The following is a 15,285-nucleotide window of genomic DNA, read 5'->3' as shown; positions in this document are numbered from 1 at the left end:
ATAATGCAGTGGTAAGCACCATGGGATGTGTCCCCTCAACGCTAGCGACACACACGGGGAAACGCAGCACAGAGGACACAGTCGCACAAGGCAAAGTTTTGCAACATGGCTGCTCACACTCAGCCTGTCTAACCCAAGCAATGAGACCCGGGTGCTGATCACCTGGGCTAACTCTGCCGTGAAGAGATTTTAACTGAATGAAATGTGCCAATGACTAATACAATCAGTGTAGTGACCCTTGTGCTATTTATTTTCATATTAAATTCCATTTATTTTACTCTCAGTTTTCAACGGACCACAGATTTCTTGCGGCCCCTGGATAACTGCCTTGTAAAAGCTGTCCAGGGTTAAAGCTGGAGGTTTTGGCAACTGTGTAGGGGAGAGTTGAGACATTTGGCCATTGTGAAGAAGTGGGAGGGATTTGGGGTAATCACATCCACTGGATGTTTCCGCTAAAACAAGCAACAGTGAAATAGTTAATGGTGTTGATGTTTCAGTTGTTGGTAGGTTTCAGAGTTAACAACCTATTGTTATGAACAAAGAGGTTCACACCTCTCTTTGAGCTATTGTTTGAGGCTGTGTGCAGACCAGGAGCACATCATGGCATTTGTGCACTCTTGTTTAGTGGATGGAAGGTTTCCTTCACAACCAAAACGGTTAGAAGCCCTTTATTTATAAGTGAAAGCTGGGAATCTGCAGGAGTTTCTCTGCTGTGGACTCGCAGAGCAGGCAGGCAGCCTGGACGGAGCACCAACGCTCTCCCATGCTGTGACATTACCCAGCATACCATCTGGACTATTTAACAGCTATGTCATCTTAATTCTCTACCCTTGGGCTATGTCTACACTACACAGCTTTTAATAACATGGCTGTGCCGTGCTGCTAAAAGGCGCACAGTGTAGCTGCCGTTTGTCGTCAGGAGACAGTTCTTCTGCCGACAAAAAACTTCCACCCCCAAAGAGCGGCGTTAGCATTGATGGCATGAAAGTGCTCCCGCCAACAGTGCAGGAGGCACCGGTGGGGGAGGAGCGGGAGCAGGAAGAGGTGGGGGAGGGGCAGAACAGGGCAGGAAGGGGTGGCGGGGCCTGGGGTAGAGCAGGAGTCAAGCACACCCCAGGAACTGGGGAAGTCGGTGCCTCTGTTACAAGCTCATAGAAAGTCAGTCATTTCATCAAAAGAAATTGTTATCCCAAATGGAGATTCCCCACACACTTTCATCCAAGCACACTGGTTAAGATAAAACAATAAGATATCTTTAACTACAGAAAGATAGATTTTAAGTGATTACAAGTAACGACACATAGAAGTCAGGATTCAATGTCTTTCAAGCATTGTAGCTGCCATGAGTAGAGATTGGGAGGGAGAGACAGGTGAGATGGAGGCCACTGTCTCTCATTTTTATACCCCTCTCCCCTCTTTGAGGACAACCCCCCTGCTGTCTCTGGTGGACATGAGGTCTGAACCATCCCTGTGATGGCTGCTTAAGCAGGTGATAATTTTTTAACACCTGACTGGCTGTTGGTCTGTCCTTTATCTCTGAAAATTAGTTTAGGCCTACTTTTCTTAACCTTGGAGCATGTTATAACAATGTTATACACTATTATCTTGTAACTTTACATAAAATACTGATACACCTATTTTATCTGGACAATAATGTTCAGCCGATTACAAGTTTTCAAATGATACCTCACAAGGCATACTTTGTACAAAATTTATCATAGGCTTGTAAATGTGGTGAACATAATAGCAGAGACTGTCACAAATGCACTCCCATGCAAATCCAGTCATGGCCCAGAAGTGCAGCCAATCAGTCTAGTTGTGTTATATGAGCTGAGTGACTGACAGGGCTGCCAATCAAATACTTTTCACTCCTCTAAATTTTCAAAGAAAAGCAGGCACTGCTGGAAGTAATGCTGCATGAATTGCCTCTCCCTGCAGGGGATGCTGTGGAATACATGGCAAACCACAGATAGGGTCCTGCTCTCAGTCTCAATGTGAGCTAACATTGACTTCAGTGAGCTTACTCTTCATTGACCCCAGAATCAGGCCCCATGGCAGCAAATAGGATTCTCTCTAGACTTGATTTTCTGCCCTGCCCAGCATAGATGGGCCAGGGGGAGCGGCAGGCAGCGTCCAGCCCCACCCCTTGGCTGGTGCTGGGCTAGTCATTTAATTATTTGCAATTGTGTATTAATGAAACCAAACTCCGGCAAGCCAGACTCTGTGGTGCAAAGGTCACAGTGCCGGGTGTTCCTGTGACATCATTAGATTTACTGCCTTGTGTTTATGGTGTGCAGGGATCTGCAAGTGATTGTTTATGGCCCCGAGGATGAGTGAAGTGTGACTGTTTTTTCCCATTTCATGGTGCTTGAGACATAGCAGGTTTTCAGAAGTGACCTGTTTGGGGTGCATTAGGTTTCGGAAGCCCGGTCTCAGCCAGCTTGGGCCTGATTCCTAGAGGTGCTGAGCAGCTGCAGCTCCCATTGGCTTCAGCACTTCTGAAAATCCAACCCAGAGGATCTGAGCTTAGGTCCCCAGAACTAGAGACCACGTTGGGAATGTTTTACTCTAAGCAACTTGACCATGACAGCACATCAGTGGCAGAGCCAGGGAAAGAACCACAGAGTCCTCAGTTCTGGTCTATACAGACAGCTTCTGATTTCATGTTTTAACTAATCAAAGATCCCTGGTACATCCCCGGTCACAGAGTTACTGGGCGATGCTCTGGAACTACTCCATATGAAGCCAGTCAGGACTCTTGGGGAGCCTCCTCTCTCTGAGCAGACTGTCTCCAGGGCAAGAAGCTTACACAACTTCGACCTTCCTGGGTCTGACCTCAGAACATTCAGCATCCCCTTCCTCCCTGTGCGCTACCTGCAGCGAGTCCACCTGGGTGGGGCTCCTAGGGAAGCCAGAGGGCCCTGCACCCCAGCTCCACAGTCAAACGTGACTCTCAGCCAGCCAGTAAAACAGAAGGTTTATTATTCAACAGGAACACAGTGTAGAACAGAGCTTGTTAGCACAGAAATCAGTGACTTTCAGCCAAGTCCATCTTGGGGAGTCCTGGGCCAGATGCCTGGACTCCCCCTCTTCCAGTCCCCCACAGCAGACTACCAGCTTCCATTGACCTGACCTCAGACACCCCTGTTGCTCCTCCTCCTTGTCCTTGTCTCTTCTCCCTTCTGGGGCAAAAAGTCACCTGGGTCTCAGGTTACGAAGGGCACTGGTCATAGCATACGTGCAGGCAGCCTCACCTGCCCCAGAGGCCTCAGCCAAAGTCACACACCCCTATTCCCACCACCGAGGTATTGGTGCAGCACACAGGGAAACTGAGGCACATACAGTATTCATGCAAAACAGTAAAACTCACATAGGCTCAACAGGAAGACTCACATACAACATAACAAGGGAATATCCCCACTTCGTCACCCCCTCCCCAAAATAAACAGCGTTTCTCCGGTAAACATTAGAAAAACACTGGAGAGGGTGACTCAGTTTGTGCTGACTTCTCCCCTTTCCCAGAGCAGTTTGTTTATGCAGGCGATGCCTCTGCTCCTTGGCTCATATTGAAGGGCTTGGCTACACAGAGCAGTAATCAGGCTATGGGGGTGTGGTTTCTAAAGTGCACTGAAGTTTTGCACATTTATTGGTCCATGTAGACCCTGCTGGGGTGCTTTAACATTAGGGTGGTTTGAAACAACATTGTGTCAAAGCTCACGAACACTAAACGAGCGGTTCAGTAACAAGGATACAAAGCTTCAGCTAACGTGTACACCATTTTTATACATATAATAATTAAAGTAGTTCCTATTTAGACAAGAATTTGGGGAAGTACCTGATAAAAATCTTCTCATACAGGATCAAAGAGAAAGCCCCAGAAAACCCTGATGTTCGGACATCTACATAGAACTTTAAAATTACTAAAAATAATCCCCCGAAATGAAATTAATAAACCCTGAAAACCTGAAGCCCTTTGTGTGTATTACACTGCGGCGGAAGTTAGGGCAGGTGAGAGCTGAGGGGTTCCTGGCCCCCACGGCCATGCCTCGTGTACTAGACAGTTTTGTCCCTCTCATACAGACTCCATGCACTCCAGTGCATTTCACTAGCTCTATTTTTACCACACCCTCAAATATCCTCATTAGAGGGATTTTCTCAGGAAACACTTCCTTGTGACCCTGGAAGCCTGGTGAAGCAGAGGCTGCACTAAGCCTACAGGAAATCAACCCTGCTTACAAAGCCCAGAAATGAACCCGCTGCCTTGTAGGAGTGGAAGCCCACTTGGCTGGCCCCAATCCCAGGGGCTCCAGCAGCCACCCAGTGCATTGGCTTTGCTGCAGGCTGTATTTATTCAGATTTATGCAACACAATTAGCTCTCATTAAGCAGCCCCTGTCTCCTTGACCTGTTCTGGATTAGACTGCAAACTGTGGGGATCCACCAGGCGCTTTCTTAGTCCAGGGATTAACCTCCGCAATGGAAGTGCAGCACCTGGGAGCTGGGAGTGTGCGTGTCAGGAACAGGGCATGCTGCACAGGGAGAGCGGACAGAGGGGATGGTGACCCTGCAGCCACAGGTGTCGCGGCAGCATGTCTCGACCTACCCAAGCTGGCTCTGAACGAGCTCAGCTAACAAGAGTGGTGAACCCGCGGCTGCCGGTGCTGCTGTGGCTTCCCTGCTGTTGTTACTTGAGCCAGCTAAATGCAAGCTAGCTCGAGCATGGCAGCGCGTGCTGCAGTCACACCTTTGATGGCAGGGGAGACATACCCTGCCTTGGCTATCTATCCCCAGGGTCAGATGCCTTAGAAGGAGATGCTGTAGCTGACAGCTAGGCTCAGTGGATCTTAGAGAGCAGCCCCTTCCTCTGTGGGATGGGAAAATTCTGCAGCAGGTGTGCACGCGGCCTGCAGCACCAGCAGGCTCTGTCTGTCCTTCACTGTATTCGTTCGCTTTCCTATGGCCCCCGTTTTGCTTCACAGCCTGACCCTCACAGCAGCTCTGTCAGCAAGGTGAATCTTTTCATCCCCGTCTTGCGGGTGGGGAACTGAGCCCCAAAGGGTGAAATTCACACCAGCCACAAGGATCCACTTCCTAGCCCAGGCCAGCAGGTGAAATCCCCCTTCTCATCCCCCACAACCCCTCCTCCCCGCAAGCCACCTCCAGCCTGATTTCCAAATGTGCTGGGCACCGACAGCTCCCATGCAGCTTTCCGTCGAGCTGTGGGGGCTTAACACCTTGAAACTCCAGCTGTAGACCCCTTGAGTGCGGTGTTATTCTGGCTCTCTCCTGAAGCTTCTCATCCAGCGAGCCAGATGGGTTGTTTTCCACACTGTACGCGTCTTGGTTGGGGAGACAGATTGGGAGCAGCAAGGAGAGCCAAGAGGATGGGGCTGGGGTCGTTCTCCTCCCTAAGCAGCCCAGCTGCCTCATTGGCTGGGCTGTTCTGCATTTATCCCTGCCATAGAGATGATGGGAATAAAGGAAGCCCAATTATTATGGAAGGGAGAAAAATGTCCTCATCTCTGAATCTCACCGTCCTGATCCCTGTCATCAAAGGGATAACCAAGCTCCCGGGAGCACTCTCGTAGGAGGCAGCAGTGGAAGCAGCTTGGGATTTGATCCAGTGTGTTCACAAGGACTTGGAAAGAGGCGTGTTAGCTCCAGGACATTTTGAGGGAGACAAGGAGCATGATAGCATCAATTACATCCTGCAAATGAAAAGAGTCGCTTGTATAAGTCTTGTGCTTGACCCACAGCCTGAAGGAGGCATCGGTCCTGCTCTGTTGACATGGTGATTAAAGAAGAATCTTCTGCCCCCAGGGACTGAGCTTTATTAGATCTGCTTATAGAGTGAGCAGGCTTTGTGTGTCATCCGAATAATATACCCCACCAGGCACCAAGACAATAAGGGGAATTTACTTGGAAGCAACTGATGAACAGGCATTCTGGGGATACACTATTTGGGAAAGCCCAGGGCTTTGCGAGCACACAGCACAGGCCCTATGGGCGAGGTTTGGATCTCTAATTCTAGTATAAAGAAAAGGAGTACTTGTGGCACCTTAGAGACTAACCAATTTATTTGAGCATAAGCTTTCGTGAGCTACAGCTCACTTCATCGGATGATCCCATGAAGTGGGCTGTAGCTCATGAAAGCTTATGCTCAAATAAATTGGTTAGTCTCTAAGGTGCCACAAGTCCTCCTTTTCTGTTTGCGAACACAGACTAACACGGCTGCTACTCTGAAACCTGTCTAATTCTAGTATGACTCCACATTACCCAGTGACACAGCTGGGCAGGGATTGGACTTTCCATTCTACAGGAAATTCTGATATTTCAGAATTTTTTTTCATTACAGATTGGAGCAAAAAGCAAAAACTTTGAAAGTTCCTGTGGAACAAAAATTCTGAAATTTTTTTATTTGGAACCATCCAAACATTTAGGTTCAATCAAGTTAAAACATTGCTGTTTTAGTGTTGAAACATAATATAATCTATTTAAATTAATATTTACTATACTATGAATCAAAATGTCTTGAAATGAGAGTCAAAAGAAAATGCTGTTTTTACCTTATCAAAATGAAACATTTTGACATCAATTCAGTTTTTCCTATTGAAAATTTTGTTGAAATTAGACACATTCCTACAAAATGTTTCCATTCTGATGAAACTGCTTTTCCAATGCAAAACTATTCTGTCAAGAAAATTTTGACCAGCTCTGCGCAGTGTGATTTCCCCACCAGACAGTATGAGAACAATAGGAGCACTCAGTTTGAAAAGACAGCACATTTTAAACAGACAAATAAGAAATCAAGGTAGCACACAAACTGGTGGAACTCCCTGCTGCAGAGGGAGGAAGACAACAGCAGGGACTCGATGATTGTCTGACCCTCTGTGCTAAGATTATGAGAGGTGAGGGTGACTTCCTGCTTCAAGGTACCAGCTGATGCCTTCCAGGGGTCAGGAAAGGAACTAACCTTCCATTTGCTACTGTCACTTGACTGGGATGTGGGCAGTCATGCCTCATAGCTGGAGCAGGAGTCAGTAGTCAGGAGTCAGACGCCAGAACCAAAATCAGAACTGGGTTGCATGGAGAAAGGCGAGGCGAGGTGAGGCAAGGCAGTGCTGGAACAAGGAGGCACAGAAGCTATCTCAGGGAAACTGGGGGCAAATGCTTACCACTGAACTACTGCTGATGCTGACTTTAAGAGCTGGTCTGCTGACTTTTCCAACTAGTCAGGGGGTGTAACTAATTAGGCAGCCTACTACAGGCCAGCCATGCTTGTTAGGTTGCTTGGAGACTGACTCTCCTGCAAGCCCTGCTTCCTGACAGCTGCCCTGTATAATTGGTCAAGTCCACTACTAAGGGTTTTCAGCTTCCACCACACCTCCAGACATTGGTCGCTGCTGGAGGCAAGGTCCAGACTGGATGGCCCTGGGCCGTGGACCAATGTACTGTCTGTTGGCAAAGATCTCTCAAATACAGATTAGGCTCCAAATCTGACTAACCTTGAAATTATTCTCATCTGTTGGGAAATGACTTCTTTATTCAAGTTGTTAAACAGAAATAAAATCTTTTCCACCCATCAGTGTAGAAATTTAAAGGAAACAAAACAAGCACAGTTTATGTAGGACCTATGCAAACATATTGTTTTGGCTCCCCCTGCTGGTTTGTTTAGCAACAGTCAGCTAGCCAACATTAAGCCTGGGTCTCCCTTGTCCTGCACCTGGTGTCATGGCTGACCGCTGTGCTGGGGGGGTGAGCCCGTTGCCAGTGCTGAGCGGAGGCAATTGGCGATGCAAGGCAGTAAACAGAAAATCCAGGAATGAATGATCACGTTTCTGCTGCTTCACTTCCCCTTTAATATGCTTCAGCATCTTTGGAAAGGAAAAGTAGCCCCCCCTCTCCTGTCCTGCTGCCCTGAGACAGCGCACAGGCCCTTGCTGTGATTCACCGAAGGGTTTCATGGCCAGAAGGTACAAAATAGCCCCCAGCAGAGGAGCCAGAGGCACTTGCCAAAGTGCTGATGAATCCAGATGACCTTTCAGCTCATTTATCAAAGCTCCTGCTGTCATCCCTTGCAGTCTGCGAGACAGCAATTGATCGCCGGGAGAGGCCGGGCGGCAGGAGCCAGAGCAGGGTCTGGGCCAGTCCTGCTCCTCCCAAATGGTGTGGAGCCAATCTTGCGTCGGATGGAGGAGGAGCACTAACTAAAGCCAAGAGCAGTGGGGCAGGTTCCCCAGCCACAGCTCTGCAGCACGTCTGCACTCCTGGGTCCTCACCAGCTCCCGCTCCGTCCTGACGCTAGGGTTGCCGACTTCCTAATTCCAAAAAAACCGAACACCTTTGCCCCGCCCACTGCCCCGCCCACTGCCCCACCCCTTCCCGAGGCCCCGCACCCCGCTCACTCCATCCCGCCTCCCTCCGTCACTTGCTCTCCCCCACCCATGCTCACGTGCTCATTGGCCCAAACAGGCGTATTTATTGTTTTGACAGATGTATTGTGCTCAGTTCAGGTTTTATTTTTTACAGGATGCTAGAGCTGGCAGCAAAACAGTCAAAAAGGGTAATTTTTAAAAAAATGAAATTTCACCAAGGTTTTCATGATTCTTTCCCTCCCCTCTTCCCATTTTTCATAACCAGCTCCATATTTTTTTGTTCACTAAAGTTATTGTAATTTTATGAGCGGAATTAGGACCACACCTTATCACAGCTGCAATGGGTCAATTAAAGGCCCACTCCTGAAGCCCAAATACAAATCCATAGAGCACAACCACAAAAATGCACCTGTCCAGATACCTATATAACTGAATCTGTAGAAACTGACTCCCGCACCTACATGCGAATACACACGTGTATTCATGTGTACACATCTATCGTTCACTAACACATATACGTCCACATTATTTATTATTACAATTGTTGTTTAGTGCCTAGAGACCCCAACTAAGATCCGGGCTCCAGTGTGGTCAGTGCTGGACATACACATAAAAAGAGAGAGTCTGCAACAAAGAATTTATAATGTAGCTAGACAAAGGTGGGGAGAAATGTATGATACATCGGCTCTTATGCAATTAGTAGTCAAAAACATTCACTTTTTAAGAAATAATGCATTTCTCTTAGAGTTCCCTTCTCTTTTAAAAACTTGTTATGAAATGAATACACACATTTTATGTCATCAATTTTTTGGTGCACGAGCCAGCAAAAGAAATAGAAGTCAAAGCGTTAGGCTGCAAATTTTATTCACACAGGTATACACACATGCGGCAATACACTCACCTCCCTACACAAAGACACACAGTCTCTTACACACATACAACGCCTGCATGCACACACTTGCCCACACAGAAACACTTTTTTATACACTTTTCCAGGGGCTGCCTGTTTTTTTATATTTGTTTTGTTTGGCTTTGCTTAGTTTTAGGCAGTTTGACTCTGCAACATACTGGGAAAAAAAAGGGGTGGTACTCTCTCAAGCTCCACCCACAACCCAGGCTCTACCAACATCTCAAGCTCTGCTAACTTGTCGCTCCAGAATGGGACGCCGCTCAGTAGATTGCACGGATTGCCATAATGCTAGGTTCATCTCTCCCCTTCCTTGTATGCTTTGATCAGCAGCGAAACATTTAAATTTGCATAATTAGGCTTCACAGTCACTGCCCCATTGAGATGAATGGAGGAAGTTCACACTTTTGTTGGAGGTATTGGTTCAGGCTGTCTGCAAACTCAGGCAAGCACCACTGAATTGCATTATACAGAGTTCCAATTCTGAAGAATTTATGTGCAGCTGGAAGCAAACAGAGACTTAATATTTGTAATGAAGGTTTAAACTGCAGAGCACAAGCTGTCTGCTCCCAGAGGAAAGCACTGGCTCACCGAGATACTGCAAACCAGCCCGGTCCAACTCTGGCCTGCCCCAGCCAGCCAACATATATCAGAACAAGCATGGCGAAAGCCAACTTTGAACCTCCTTTTAACAGGTTCTGAAACACCCCTCCCTTTAAACAGGGAACTGGGCCTTTCCTAGCTATATCTGCATCCGCAGGTGGGGACAGAGAATGAAATGAGAGGCAGCCTAGGAGATTCTTGCAAGATAAGTTTGAGTCCTGGCTGGTGCCCCTCAAGCTGTGACACCAGCCTGATTTTTTATTTATTTATTTATTTATTTTACTGAAAGGCTTCCCTGGGCACAGAGCAGCCTCCAGGCAACTGAACCAGCCCAAGAAAGGCCGACAAAGGTGGAGTGTGCATTGTACCCTGGATTAGCCGTCCATTGCTTTAACCACTCAACCACCTTGCCACACAAAAGGGGCCATTTGGCTACTAAGCAGGGACTCTGCGTGGCTGTGCAGTGGGGAGGGTGGGGGGACACATCTGTGTGCAAAGCCAAGTGTGTGAGGACCAGATTGAGACCTCGCAGCCGCCAGGCCCTGCTCCTGGACGGTTGCTATGGAAACACACTGGGGGTTGCCTAGGGCCCCAAGATCTGTGCTGAACTCTCCATTGTGCTGTCACGCCGGGAGGTTTGAGCGTCAGGGCAATTGGACCTGGCTGGGCGACTCCTAGGACAGGATTATACAGGCCAATGGCACAGGAGGAGCCTCTTTCCTGGGCTGGCATTTGTTGATTGTGGCTGGGTTTATTGTCTAGGCCATAAAACAGATACTTCCCCAAGGTCGTGCAGTGGTTTAGTGCAAGGTAAAACCTAGGCTTTGTCTACACTGGCACGTTTGTCACTCCACCTTTTGTCACTCAGGAATGTGAAAAAACACCCTCTCCCCCCCGAACGACAAACGTTTTAGCGACGAAAAGCGCAATATGGACGGCGCTTCATTGGCGAGAGCCGTTAGAGGTGGTTTAATTTTGCCGCCGGGAGAGCAACGCTCTTGTAAGGTGAGCAGTGTAGACATAGCCTAAGGAACTTAAAGAGCCACTGTGGAGCACAGCCGGTGACCAGAGCAATACACCAGCTGCTAGTGTAAAGAGAGCTGGCACCTGGCAGGCAAGCACCAATGTGAACAGCTGGGCACACACATGCACATCAGCGCACCTCCATACACTCACACACAAGCTACATGGACACGTGTGAACTGCACATACATGCACACACACATGTAAGCAATATGCCCCTGGGCACGCACACACTGTGCCCTCTCCGATTTGACTGTGCACACTGGCACAGTTCTGCTTTCATAGAATCATAGGGCCAGAAGGGACCACAAGGGTCATGTAGTCTAACCGCCGAGTGCTTTAGTTTATCCCAGGCTCCTGGATTTATTTCCTGTCCACATTGGGGTGAGTCCCTGAGGACCTGATCCTGTACTCCTTGCACACACAAGATGCCCACCAACGGGTCTTTGCCTTGCTGTGTCTCAGTTTCCCCATCAATAAAGGGCCCACTGACACCATCTGGAAAGCAGAAAAACATTTAGATCCAGGTCTGGCACATCTGCTTTCCTCCCTGCTAGAGGTTGCTTGTCAGACAATTTCTTCCATTAGGGTTGGACCAGATGACCTCCTGAGGTCTCTTCCAACCTAATTTTCTATGCCGTGGTCTACACTAGGACTTTAGGTCGAATTTAGCAGCGTTAAATCGATGTAAACCTGCACCCGTCCACACGATGAAGCCCTTTATTTCGACTTAAAGGGCTCTTAAAATCGATTTCCGTACTCCACCCCGGACAAGTGGATTAGCGCTTAAATTGGCCTTGCCGGGTCGAATTTGGAGTACTGTGGACACAATTAGACGGTATTGGCCTCCGGGAGCTATCCCAGAGTGCTCCATTGTGAGCACTCTGGACAGCACTCTCAACTCAGATGCACTGGCCAGGTAGACAGGAAAAGAACTGCGAACTTTTGAATCTCATTTCCTGTTTGGCCAGCGTGGCAAGCTGCAGGTGCCCATGCAGAGCTCATCAGCAGAGGTGACCATGATGGAGTCCCAGAATCGCAAAAGAGCTCCAGCATGGACCGAACGGGAGGTACGGGATCTGATCGCTGTATGGGGAGAGGAATCCGTGCTATCAGAACTCCGTTCCAGTTTTCGAAATGCCAAAACCTTTGTCAAAATCTCCCAGGGCATGAAGGACAGAGGCCATAACAGGGACCCGAAGCAGTGCCACTTGAAACTTAAGGAGCTGAGGCAAGCCTACCAGAAAACCAGAGAGGCGAACAGCCACTCCGGGTCAGAGCCCCAAACATGCCGCTTCTATGATGAGCTGCATGCCATTTTAGGGGGTTCAGCCACCACTACCCCAGCCATGTTGTTTGACTCCTTCAATGGAGATGGAGGCAACACGGAAGCAGGTTTTGGGGACGAAGAAGATGATGATGATGATGATGGTGAGGTTGTAGATAGCTCACAGCAAGCAAGTGGAGAAATCGGTTTTCCCGACAGCCAGGAACTGTTTCTCACCCTGGACCTGGAGCCAGTACCCCCCGAACCCGCCCAAGGCTGCCTCCTGGACCCAGCAGGCGGAGAAGGGACCTCTGGTGAGTGTACCTTTTAAAATACTATACATGGTTTAAAAGCAAGCATGTGAAAGTATTAATTTGCCCTGGCATTCACGGCTCTCCTGGATGTACTCCCAAAGCCTTTGCAAAAGGTTTCTGGGGAGGGCAGCCTTATTGCGTCCTTCATGGTAGGACACTTTACCACTCCAGGCCTGTAACACGTACTCGGGAATCATCGTACAACAAAGCATTGCAGTGTATGTTTGCTGACGTTCAAACAACATCCGTTCTTTATATCTCTGTGTTATCCTCAGGAGAGTGAGATATCATTCATGGTCTCCTGGTTGAAATAGGGTGCTTTTCTTCAGGGGACATTCAGAGGAGCCCGTTCCTGCTAAGCTGTTTGCCTGTGGCTGAACAAAAATGTTCCCCACTGTTAGCCACGGGGAGGGGGGAGGGGGTAGCCACACGGTGGGGGGAGGCAAAATGCGACCTTGTAACGAAAGCACATGTGCTATGTATGTAATGTTAACAGCAAGGTTTACCCTGAAAGACTGTAGCCACTGTTTTATAAAATGTGTTTTTTTAAATACCGCTGTACCTTTTTTTTTCTCCACCAGCTGCATGTGTTTCAATGATCACAAGATCTTCTCCTTCCCAGAGGCTAGTGAAGATTAGAAAGAAAAAAAAACGCACTCGTGATTAAATGTTCTCTGAGCTCATGCTGTCCTCCCACACTGACAGAGCACAGACGAATGCATGGAGGCAAATAATGTCAGAGTGCAGGAAAGCACAAAATGACCGGGAGGAGAGGTGGCGGGCTGAAGAGAGTAAGTGGTGGGCTGAAGACAGGGCTGAAGCTCAAATGTGGCGGCAGCGTGATGAGAGGAGGCAGGATTCAATGCTGAGGCTGCTGGAGGATCAAACCAGTATGCTCCAGTGTATGATTGAGCTGCAGCAAAGGCAGCTGGAGCACAGACTGCCACTACAGCCCCTGTGTAACCAACTGCCCTCCTCCCCAAGTTCCATAGCCTCCACACCCAGACGCCCAAGAACGCGGTGGGGGGGCCACCGGCCAACCAGCCACTCCGCCACAGAGGATTGCCCAAAAAAAAGAAGGCCGTCATTCAATAAATTTTAAAGTTGTAAACTTTTAAAGTGCTGTGTGGCATTTTCCTTCCCTCCTCCACCACCCCTCCTGGGCTACTTTGGTAGTCATCCCCCTATTTGTGTGATGAATGAATAAAGAATGCATGAATGTGAAGCAACAATGACTTTATTGCCTCTGCAAGCAATGATTAAAGGCAGGAGGGGAGGGTGGTTAGCTTGCAGGGAAATAGAGTGAACCAAGGGGTGGGGGGTTTCATCAAGGAGAAACAAAGAGAACTTTCACACCGTAGCCTGGCCAGTCATGAAACTGGTTTTCAAAGCTACTCTGATGCGTACCGCGCCCTCCTGTGCTCTTCTAACCGCCCTGGTGTCTGGCTGTATGTAACCAGCAGCCAGGCGATTTGCCTCAACCTCCCACCCCGCTATAAACGTCTCCCCCTTACTCTCACAGATATTGTGGAGCGCATAGCAAGCAGTAATAACAGTGGGAATATTGGTTTTGCTGAGGTCTAAGCGAGTCAGTAAACTGCGCCAGCGCGCCTTTAAACATCCAAATGCACATTCTACCACCATTCTGCACTTGCTCAGCCTGTAGCTGAACAGCTCCTGACTACTGTCCAGGCTGCCTGTGTACGGCTTCATGAGCCATGGCATTAAGGGGTAGGCTGGGTCCCCAAGGATACATATAGGCATTTCAACGTCCCCAACAGTTATTTTCTGGTCTGGGAATAAAGTCCCTTCCTGCAGCTTTTGAAACAGACCAGAGTTCCTGAAGATGCGAGCATCATGCACCTTTCCCGGCCATCCCACGTTGATGTTGGTGAAATGTCCTTTGCGATCCACCAGAGCTTGCAGCACTATTGAAAACTACCCCTTGCAGTTTATGTACTCGCCGGCTCGGTGCTCCGGTGCCAAGGTAGGGATATGAGTTCCGTCTATGGCCCCACCACAGTTAGGGAATCCCATTGCAGCAAAGCCATCCACTATGACCTGCACATTTCCCAGGGTCACTACCCTTGATATCAGCAGATCTTTGATTGCGTGGGCTACTTGCATCACAGCAGCCCCCACAGTAGATTTGCCCACTCCAAATTGATTCCCAACTGACCGGTAGCAGTCTGGTGTTGCAAGCTTCCACAGGGCTATCGCCACTCGCTTCTCAACTGTGAGGGCTGCTCTCATCTTGGTATTCACGCGCTTCAGGGCAGGGGAAAGCAAGTCACAAAGTTCCATGAAAGTGCCCTTACGCATGCGAAAGTTTCGCAGCCACTGGGAATCGTCCCAGACCTGCAACATTATGCGGTCCCACCAGTCTGTGCTTGTTTCCCGAGCCCAGAATCGGCGTTCCACAGCATGAACCTGCCCCATTAGCACCATGATGCATGCATTGGCAGGGCCCATGCTTTCAGAGAAATCTGTGTCCATGTCCTGATCACTCACGTGACCGCGCTGACGTCGCCTCCTCGCCCGGTATCGCTCTGCCAGTTTCTGGTGCTGCATATACTGCTGGTTAATGCGTGTGGTGTTTAATGTGCTCCTAATTGCCAAAGTGAGCTGAGCGGCCTCCATGCTTGCCTTGGGATGGCGTCCGCACAGAAAAAAGTTGCGGAACGATTGTCTGCCGTTGCTCTGACGCAGGGAGGGGCGACTGACGACATGGCTTACAGGGTTGGCTTCAGGGAGCTAAAATCAACAAAGGGGGTGGCTTTACATCAATGAGTATTTC

General features: G+C 48.8%; 1 protein-coding gene across 1 annotated transcript in view; it reads left to right on the top strand.

Moving 5' to 3' along the window:
• FABP3 (fatty acid binding protein 3) overlaps positions 1-15,285 on the top strand; it is a 106,524-nt gene that overhangs the window by 29,757 nt on the left and 61,482 nt on the right. The gene's annotated exons all lie outside the window — the stretch shown is intronic.

The sequence above is a fragment of the Lepidochelys kempii genome, chromosome 19 (assembly GCF_965140285.1).
Source record: "Lepidochelys kempii isolate rLepKem1 chromosome 19, rLepKem1.hap1, whole genome shotgun sequence".
Lineage (NCBI taxonomy): Eukaryota > Metazoa > Chordata > Testudines > Cheloniidae > Lepidochelys > Lepidochelys kempii.
This window is presented reverse-complemented; position numbering and strand designations above follow the sequence as displayed.